The sequence below is a fragment of the Chrysemys picta genome, chromosome 5 (genome assembly GCF_011386835.1).
Source record: "Chrysemys picta bellii isolate R12L10 chromosome 5, ASM1138683v2, whole genome shotgun sequence".
Classification (NCBI taxonomy): domain Eukaryota; kingdom Metazoa; phylum Chordata; order Testudines; family Emydidae; genus Chrysemys; species Chrysemys picta.
The window spans coordinates 14139041-14149344 of NC_088795.1; the positions used below are offsets into that span (position 1 = coordinate 14139041).

Here is a 10304-nt window from a genome sequence, read left to right on the forward strand (position 1 = left end):
GGCCGGGAGAGGGGAGAGCCGGGCTGGGCTGCTGAGCGCCGCGGTGCACTGCCGGCAGCACCCGCCCCGCTCCCGTTTTAAAGCCGCGAGTAGCCTCGGGCCGTCCCCTTGCCCCCGTGCCATTGCTGCCGAGCGGCGTCACGGGGCCGCGGGCAGGCGCGGGGCGGGGGGCGGAGTCGGGGCTGCTGGTGTTACAGGCTCACTCACTTTCCCTTCGCTCGCCGCGGCTCCGGCTCCGGCTCCCGCGCCGCGCCGGCCGGGCAGCAACTTCTCCCGGCTTCGCCTGCTCCCGTCCCGGGGAAGAGCCCCCCGGGGGGAGATGGGTCCGGTTTGCCGAAGCGCCTCTGGGGCTTTTTCTCCCCCCGACCCACGGAGACACATTGACCTCCCGCGGGGAGGGGCCCCTCCAGCTGGAGTCGGAGCAGTTTAAGTTCATCCAATTGCCTTTAAGCCCGGTGATGACAAGAGTCACACACACAGTTTGCTGGCTCAAGTGGAGTGACCCAACCACAGCCTTGCACAACCGAGGGGAGAGACCTGCTTCTCGTCTTGGCCTGCGGAAAGGGGGGGATCCAAGACACTGCACAACAGCGGGGGCTTTATGCCCACCCGCCCCCGTGGGGGAGATTATCCCGCATGGAAAGTTTCCTGCTAACTCAAGCGCTTACAGAAAAGAAACAACGAACGAAACGGGCCAGCTGTCCCGGGGTCTAAAGCTACTCAATCCTACAAGCCACGCCAAAGGAACTAAGTGATACCATTAAACAGCGGTCACAATAAGGGGGGGTTGTGGGCTCTTGACACCTTTCATATTTTATAACGTTGGACAAAAGTGTGACATCCCATAACAGAGGCAGATTTTTCCCTTACATTAAATTCTGAATATGAAACCCTGCAGGCTAGTATTGCAGAAGAACACGGGGGGGGGGAAGGGGGAATGTAAATCTGCATCCTGCTCCTCCCCCTCAAAAATCTGGGGAGGTATCTGCCCTATTGAGAAGGTGGGGTGGTAGTGAGGGTGCAAAGTGCCTGCCTGGCACATCCTGGTTGGAAAGTTGTAAAGAGCTCTACAGGAGGGACTGTACAGGGTGAAAGGGGAGCGGATAGGAAGCTAACACTCCCCCTCAGGCAGCATTTTATTAAGAGTATAGGATACTGGTGCAGAATTAATTTTTTTACATCATTTTTGAATTATGGTAATTAAAAGTCTAAGATTAATGACAGCTGTTTTTTTTAACCTTGGTTTTCAGGAACCCACGCAGTGGTTTAGTGAAAGATGACAAGATACAGGGAAGGCAAGTGAAAGGTACGTTATTGAGATAAGCAAAAAATCAAAAAGAGGTTCAAGGTCTAGCCTCCAGGGCTGCTGACCCCAACATGCCATGCATAATTATATCAGGAGCGTTTCCTTCATAATACAGTGATGTAGTATTTGAGTGCAAAGAATTGCAAACTGCAATGCTTAGCTTTGTTCAATAGCCTCAAACAATGCAGGTGTGGAAGGAAATGTATTTTTTTCCAAAAGCTCATTTTTTATTTTTAAAGGCCACCTTTCAGCAGCTGTGAATGCTGGCATTATGCTGGGGAAAATAGGTGTATATGACACAATCCAGTTCCCAGATTACTTCACCTGACTAAGGCATTTGGATCAACAAAACCCCCATTCAGATGCCTAACAAGTATGACCTTTAAAAAAAATAAATCCTATTCTAATCTGAGAATTCTAATCATAAAATTTTACATTTCCAATTCCACCCACTCCCTTTCTCTTTAAACACAATGGGCTGCTGGCTGCCACATTACACTCCCAGAAAGACGTAAGACAACAGCGCACTCTACATAAATTCTTACTTGCTGGTTGGCTTTTTTATACCTATTCCTTTTACCATCACATGCAAAAATCATTTTCACAGGTACCCTATTTATCAGTTTTCCACCAAAAGGGAAGAACTTTTGCAGGGACACTGCTAACATTCCACAACTCTAACGGTGAAGGTTTTCAGCTGTGATTATAAGAAAGTGATTGTTATCTGTAGCAGCATGATCAGAGATCTGCCAGTATCAAGAGAGAACTAGACTCAAGGGTTCTCATCTTACAGGCTGTAATCCACTAGAGGATGTACAATAGTCCTAACAGCCACTGTGCCACTGAAAATACACAGCCTACCTACCATCTCAACCAAAAAACAAACCCAGGAACACAATCATTTAGTTTAAAGCAAGAATCACCAATTGGTTAGTCCACAATAATATTTGTCAGAAAAAGGAAATAATTTCTTAAGTGCTGGTAAAACAGTCTCTAATTTCTAGCATGGCAATGGTAATATGATAACAAATAACAAGACATTTAGCTGTACCAGGAGCCTTTGACTACATTGTGAGCAAAGCCTCATGTAGAATAGGTAGGGCTTCTGATTTTAGGTAGACACCCAATACAACACCCCCAATACAAAAAAAAATCAAATTGGTGTACATCCAATAAATGCTGGGAAAATACCAGAAATGGTGTTGACTTCACCCCTTTCCCTATGCAGGAGATGTCCCCGTTCCCGGGCTTATATACACAGAGCAGTAACATGGACTACTACAGGGGAGCGATTTCTAAAGTGCACTAATATGTTGCACATTAATTGGTCCACATAGACCCTGCTGGTGCACACTAAAGTTCCATAGTCCACATTAATGTCGTGCTAAAGAAGTCTTCCCAAACTGAAACAGGGGCAAGGATAAAAATGATTACCAACCTTCCCAAATTCTCTCTCTCTCAGATGGGGTTCTTCTGCTGAGATTTACTGTCCAGGCAGAGGTGAAGTGAGGCATGCAACAGCTTCTAAGCTCCAGGACTCTGCAGTAGTAAAGATAGGGCGACCAGACAGTGTGAAAAATCGGGACGGTGGTGGGAGGGAGTAATAGGAGCCTATATAAGAAAAAGCCCCAAATATCTGGACTTTCTCTATAAAATCGGGACATCTGGTCACCCTAAGTAAAGACTGTGGTTCATCAGAAGAATGAGGAAACAGGAAACCAGCAGCAGAAAGAACATCATAATTGTGATGACCAGAAGGCTGAAGTTGCCACGTGACGTAAAATCCCGCTCCATCAGCAATGCTTGGGATCATGACATGGCATCTGCTTTCTTCACCTGTGTATCTCCTAAATTGCTCAGGAGCAGTGCTCTCCTCCTGTAGTCCTTATGAATGCTGCATAAGGGGAGACTGATTGGCCTGCTGTAAAACCAGAAAAGCAACTGCAGTCAGTAGCAGGAGGGTACACAGGATTTGTGGGGTTAAGGAGAGGCTGCAGCAGCCTTTATGCAGAATTCCCAGCCCTTCTTGGTGCTGCCTGTCCTCTTCATCATTCCTCCAGTCTCAGATGAGAGAAAACCGTCTAAAAAGAGACAGAGGTTAGTCGAGTCACTTAACGCGCTGCGGGAAGGTAATCAGATCCTACGGTGATGAGGGTGGTGTTATAATCTAGATCAAATAGAACTTTAACTTTGTGTCCCCTTTTAATAAACTAACTTCTGAAGTTAAGCCCTCTCTGGCTCAATCCATCCAACAGGGCCCCTCATGATGCCCTCAGTTGGGGTCTGGCTACCTGACAAAAGTTCCTGCTCTGGGATGGAGCAACGTCCCATCCTCCCTGGAGACTCTTTGCCTTCACTTGATTCCTCAGTGACCCCAGCTCTCCCGCTAAGCTGCTACTCTTGAACTCAGTTCACTAACCCCAACTCTTCAGCTGAGACAGTCTCAGTTCAGGCCCCTTCCTGGGGTAATAGTTCAGATACAGCCCTTCCCTGGGCCTGTTTAAACTCCCTAGCCTGTTTAAACTTCCCCAATGGCTATTTGGAGGAGTGTAGGGGGGGGGAAGAGCCTGGGCTGGCCCACCCACTACTCCAGGTCCAGACCCAGGGACCTCTAAGTAGTAGCCATGTGCCACATCCCTTTAACTAACTGCCTTTCCCTGGGCCACTTCCCTGGGGCCCCTGTCTTACTCAAGTCCTGGCAGGCAGGCAGCTAGCTGCACCTTCACCTTCCTTGCTCCCCCAGACCCTGACAACAACTGCTCTGTCCAGTCCTACAGCCAGCCAGGAGTACAAACTGAACTCATGTTGGACCTGCAGCTCCTTTTATAGGAGTCTGCTGGACCCTGGTTGGCTGCTTCCCTGCAGCTTCTTTATGATTGGCTGCGACCCACACAGCCGCTCTAGGCAGCTTGGAGGACCCACCTCCACTGCTCTTTTCTGGGGGCAATAGGACTGCGAGGCCTCCAACAGGGGGCCTCCGGGCCTAATGCACCCAGTCACAAGAAGTCACTTCCTTTACCTGTTCCAAGTAGCTCTGTAGCTTCTTGCCATTCAAACAAGCAGCATAGATGTCAAATGCTCCTTCTCAATCACGTTCAGACCCACAAGTAAAGCACCTCATGGAGCATCCATAGAAGATTTGTTTACTTAGATTTGTTACTGGAAGAAATTAACTGCCAAAAACAATTCCTCTTTCCCACATAAGTGATTATAACTTGAAATACTATCATTTTAAACCTAGATATTCATTTAGCCTAAAAACTGATTTTGCATTATTATGCACCATATTAACTCAATTTTTAAAATACTGTCCCTACTCAATGATCTAAAGCCCCCCAAAATCATTTCCAAAAGTCCCTGTCTCAAGAGCCACACAGAGACCTGAGCCAAGAAGAAGAAGAGCACAGTCATTGTTACCTATATAGTAGGGAATTTGATAAAGAATCTGGATTTGCCATGACATCTGTCACTGGGGCTTTCTTCGATTATTTTAAATTATTGTACATCATTTTTCATATCTGCATAGTTCTTAGAGGTTCCAACCAGGATTGGAGCTCCATTGTACTAGGCAGTGTGCATACACATTGTGAGAGACAGGCCCTGCCCCAAAGAGCTTACGTCTCAACAGACAAAAGGCAGGAGAGAAAACACAGAGTGAAATTACTTGCCCAAGATCACACAGCAGGTCAATGGCAGAGTAAGGAATACAACCCTGGTTTCCTAAGTGCCAGTTCAGTGCCCCATCTTGTAGGCCACACTGTTTTCTATAGGTAACTCTCCTACCAAGTAATCAGCTGACTGACTGACAGACAGACAGACAGAGTCTCTTTACCATCACATACAGAAAATTTGAATTGGTGACCTATTTATGGAGAAATCTATAGCTAAAATGTAAAAATAATCCAGTTCAGCATTAGCTCTCACTTTGTGATTGAAGAAACAAGACTGAATCAATTCAATCTGATTTGCATGATGTGTTGTATGCTTGCAGATTTTGGTATAAATGAGAGAGTTCAGCACTTATATTCTAACCTAAAATTAATTTTCCTTGTTGATCTCAATATTTTTTTGTTGCATTCAGTATATCCGGGCGCCCTCTTCATTGGGGGGCCAATCCTGCCAACACTCTTCTCCTAGAGCTGCCATTTAGAGTATTCCTTGCAAATGCTTTACCACATTAAGGTCTTGATTCAGCAAAGCATTTGAGCACATGCTTAAGTCCCACTGACTTCAACATATGCTTAAGTGTTTTGCTGAATAGAGATACAAGTTAAGCATGTGACTTGTTTGAACCAAGGCCTAAGATTGCACTTCTCACGAAGGCAAAACTCCTACTTAAGTCACTGGGAATTTAGCCTGAGTAGAGACTCTAGGATCTGATGTTTAACATCAGTTAATTTCTATGGGTGCAGTACATGATAAAAGGATTTTATTTCTTTGTATCCAGTGCACAAATCTCCAGATGAATTTTTCCCATTGCACCTAGACTTTGCGGTCAATATCGTCCTCTGAGAAGGACCTATGTGATGTGTTTCAGCTTCTCAGGAATATTTGTACTGTCTGCTTTTGTTTGAGCCTCCAAGAACCAGAAATGTAGTGCTCTCTTTAATCTCCAGCCTCGATTACTGAAGGGAAGTCTAAATAGAACAGTATTTCTTAGTAACCTGCTACCAAGATAACGTTCTTTTATGGGCGTAATGTGATTAAACCTATTTGCTTTCAAAACTAGATTAGCAGGTCCTGTGTATTCTTCTAGTCCAATGTATTTTGGCTAGCTGTGAACACCATTCAATATAAAGTGCAGTTAAAGCCCTTCGTAAGCACCAGGTTTCAAGAGCCTAATTCTGAGCATCTGCACACTCACTAAGAAACCTGATCCCATTCCCAGTGAAGTGAATGGCAAATTTCCCATTGACTTCAGTGGTACAAGATCAGGCCCCTCATAGAGTTCAAAGGCACTGATACTTAAAGGAGCTAAAATCCCATGCTGCTCTGCTAAAGTGGAATCACATGCAGGAACTATACAGATTTAGCTATAAGCTGATGTACTTTGTAACCAAAAGTACAGTTAGCCATTTTGAGAAGAAACTGCTCCCGGAGCATTTTGACAGCCCTATATCCTAGAGCCGTCTCTTCATTCATGTCAATTGAGGGGCTTACTATGGAGAATACAGGATTTAGATCAGCCACTTTGGTGGCTGGTCTTGTTCCATATGCCAGAAAAGCTACTTTAATTGAACATTAAGGTTGCAAGGTTAAGTACTCAGAAAACAGGAAATGCCAAAGTGACATAGGGTGTTCTTCATATTAAATCAACAAGAGCTTGTATTTAACAATTACATTGTCCTATAATAACCAGAGCCTGTTGTAAACTGCAGCATGGCAGTGTTTGAACTGTTGTCTACAGTCCAGGATCCCACTTTCTAAAAAGGAGGACCACCATTGGTCATTGCAGCAACGCCCCACATCCTTACAAAACAATAGCAGCTAGTCCACATACACGAGTTACATTACATACAGCAGAACACCTCAATATGGGGGACATAAGCAGGTTTCATGGAGTAGTGACTACCCTGTCTTATTTGTATGGTTGGGTGGGAGGGAAGGCCTGAAACTTACGGGAGATGTGTCCCAAAAAAACAAAAAAAAACAAACACTTTCTGCAGTACCTAAAAGGTTGAGAATCACTGCTATACAGCTTAATTACATGATAATATGCTATTTTTCAAATATAAGAACCTTAAAAATGTCTGCAACTTTAGGTACGCATGTGTATCATCTGTGGCTCTGTATTTGTCAGAGAAAGGGAGCCCAAGAACGTCATTTATATGAAATATCTGTGATGAACAAGGCAAGAGCTTCTGTCAGGGTACTCAGACAGGTGTGCCCTACAAGGATGTAGGAAACACTTTTTGACATTATAGTGTATTATGTGAGAAATAATGTGTGATCGTGAAATTGGACACCTATGAACAAGAGGACAGAGTTAAGGTTATTTGTGCAACCTTACCCTTGACATTTTCTGGCTTTTGAAAGTTTTTACCATCCAATTTTAATGTTCTTTTAACAGGGCCTTTTAAAGGAATTAAGAAAAATAAATGAATTTAAAACCTACCCTCCACCCAAACATCTTGTCTCTTGCAGGGTGAGCACTCAGTTAGTTAAGGACTCCTTCAGGCCACAGTCCCAAACACTTAAGTATATATAACTTTAACTTAAAGCATGTACTTAAGCATTGTGCTTAAGAGCCATTGAAGTCAGTGAGACTTAAGTGCTTTGCTGAATCAGGGCCTGACTGAGGCAGGGTCACAGAGGCCCCCCTCCTCATATAGGGTCTGAGTCAAGGACCGTTGAAGTCAATGGAAAGATTCTCATTGATTTCAGTGGGTTTTGGGTCCAACAGTCACTGCACCAGGGAACATGCTCTTTCACCACAACCTTCCATTAATTTTTTCAGTATACAGCTGAAGTTAGCAATGTACATATGGGTCGCCCAACCTTAATTCAGAACATTGTGCTGTTCATACTAGTGGTATTATTAATAAGAGTGCTGCTTGTATGTCTGAAGAGCAATTTATGAAAGCTCATAACTATGACACCAGTTTTTAGTGGAATGCTCTAAGCATTGCTCCTCTGAGGGTTATATCCGGGCCCTATTTGAACTGTCTAACAACAACCATTTTGTAGAGCTGTTCAACATAATGTCATTGGGAGGGAGGGGGGCTTAGGTAATTGGAAAAAATATTTTTCCCATTGTCCTTTTACCCGTAAACAGCTGATCCGCTCTGGTTCAGAATTCCAGAAATTCAGCTTTGAATAGAAATTAGGGCTGGAAAGGTTTTTTAGCCCAACAGGTGAAAGTTTCAGAAAGCTATGAAGACGTTAGAAAGGACACACTCAGGCAAACTTAACTTAAATTTAAGATTTAAGGTTGGGATTTCCAAAGGAGCCTAAGGTAGTTAGGCACCAAACTCCCATTGAATTTCAATGGGGCTTGGGATTGCCTGTCTGTGTCTCCTTTGAAAATCTAAGCATTTGTTTAATTTAAATTTTGAGAGACGGATATCCATGTTGTTTTAGTGTTTTCAGCTTCCTTTGAAAAGCAAATCAATAAAAGAAATTTGAATATAGTAATAATTTAAAAGGGGTGAACTAGATGTCTCAGGAGCACGGCACTAGTCACTCTCTATTGGCTGTTCAGTAACATGTTGGGAGATGAGTTGATGACCTTATTCCAGTTGCTAGCAGACAAACATTCACATCACCAAACACCACTTGGTAGCAATCTCAGAAGAGACAGAAGAATTAAATGAAGAATAAATTATCCTCTCATACATAGAGGTGGTCCTTCCAGGATAGGAGTATGGCCCCATTATTACAAGGGTCTGGGACAGCTGGCATTGCTACTGACTCTTGTTGACCCCATTCAGTGCTGATATTGAGGACTTTGGTCTGTAGCACTATCATCCTGGGCACCTTTCATACTCTCTAAACTGACTTTTAAAAATGGCTTGCAGCAAAGTTCACACACTATGGGTTTGTGTAACTCACATCCATTCAGAACACAGGCAGCCCCAGTGAAGGACTATTTTCTTCAGTAATTTACTCTCAGTGAATGCTTCAGTACTGCAGGGCTCCCAACGCTGAACGTTTTAAAAAATTTCAGCCAGAGCATATTCATCTACTACATGTGCTGCAATAACTAGGGATAACAGATGATTTAAGGAAGGCACCCTATCTATAAGTCTGAGTTTTTTGACTTTCTGTCTGTAGGGGATTTAAACCAGACCCATTTATTTTTATGGATATATGTTCTAGGTCAAGAAATATGCTATGTAAGAGCTTGCAAGTAATCACCTCAAACATTTTACAACTCTTACGGAAGTGAAACAGTGATTGGGTGAATTTACCTCATGTGTGGTAATAAATATGATTAATTATTAAACAAATCAGAGGGTAGTAATAAAAGATACGGTGTCATCGTGGGTGTAAAAGGAGTGTACTGAGACTTAAGCCTTTGCTTGTGTAAATGTTGGCCTGCTATACCCCGGCTGATCTCTGGAGTGTGGCATTCTGACCCTATGCTGAAATAAACCTGTTCCTTGGATTTGAACTCAAAGTTAGCAGTGGTTTTGTCTCTACAATACGCAGTGGTTGTCTGCTTTGCTAGGTTTATGTTGTAACCTGTGGGCCTGGTTGGTGGCCTGAAATATCCTTGCAAATACCTTTATATTTGTTAAATAAAAGATCTGCTTGCCAGATTCTATATGTTGGGAAGAATAAAGCCTTTTTCCTGTTGCTTCTGTAGTGAGATTAAAATCACCTTTTGGAAACATTGCACCAGAGAGAGTGGAATGGTGCAAAAATTGCTTTGACCTCCTTGCAGAGTTTAATAGTGTGAAAAAAAGGCAAAGAGCTTGTAAACTCTTCAGAGCAGGGATGGTGGCAATACTAGTTGTAAAATTTAGGTGGGGCATAACAACTTACCTTATCTATTACTGGTACTTGGGAAAACGCCTCCTACTGTGCTGTGGCTAGAAGACTGTTCAGTGAAGAGAAGCCATATGATTATTAGCAGAGCTGTAGCCAGGTTGGTCCCAGGATATTAGAGAAAAGGTGGTGAGCAAATATCTTTTATTGGAGCTTAGAAGAGCTCTGTGGAGCTGGAAATCTTGTCTCTTTCACCAACCAAAGTTGGTCCAATAAACGATACTACCTCACCATGTTGTCTCTAATATTATTATTACTATTTCTGAAGTCCTGCTTCTGCAGCTTTGGAGCCTGCTACTGGAATGTGCCATACAATACGCAACCTGGGGCACCAGAGAATTTACCCACACATTAATAATTGCATCATCTACCATCCTGTTAAATGATCAACTGGAAAAGGCACATGGACATGGAATTAGAATGAAAGCCAGGTGAAACACAGAAATACAGCGAATCAGGAATGTGGCTTTTTGTAGGCTTGCTAAAGCGCTATGTCCACTTACAGCAG

The 10304-nt window shown here is 43.6% G+C and overlaps 1 protein-coding gene and 1 long non-coding RNA gene across 3 annotated transcripts in view; one reads left to right on the top strand and one right to left on the bottom strand.

Moving 5' to 3' along the window:
* Positions 1–341, bottom strand: part of SLC4A4 (solute carrier family 4 member 4) — a 253723-nt gene extending 253382 nt beyond the window's left edge. For both annotated transcript variants that reach the window (XM_042856335.2, XM_065595954.1), the window contains exon 1: positions 208–341. The gene's annotated coding sequence lies outside the window, so the exon portion shown is untranslated. The remainder of the gene's footprint in view (positions 1–207) is intronic.
* Positions 342–540: 199 nt separating this feature from the next.
* LOC135983536 (uncharacterized) lies at positions 541–9419 on the top strand. Its single transcript, XR_010601213.1, has 2 exons — positions 541–1306; positions 2769–9419. It is a non-coding gene; the product is annotated as an uncharacterized LOC135983536 (long non-coding RNA).
* The last annotated feature ends 885 nt before the right edge of the window (positions 9420–10304 follow it).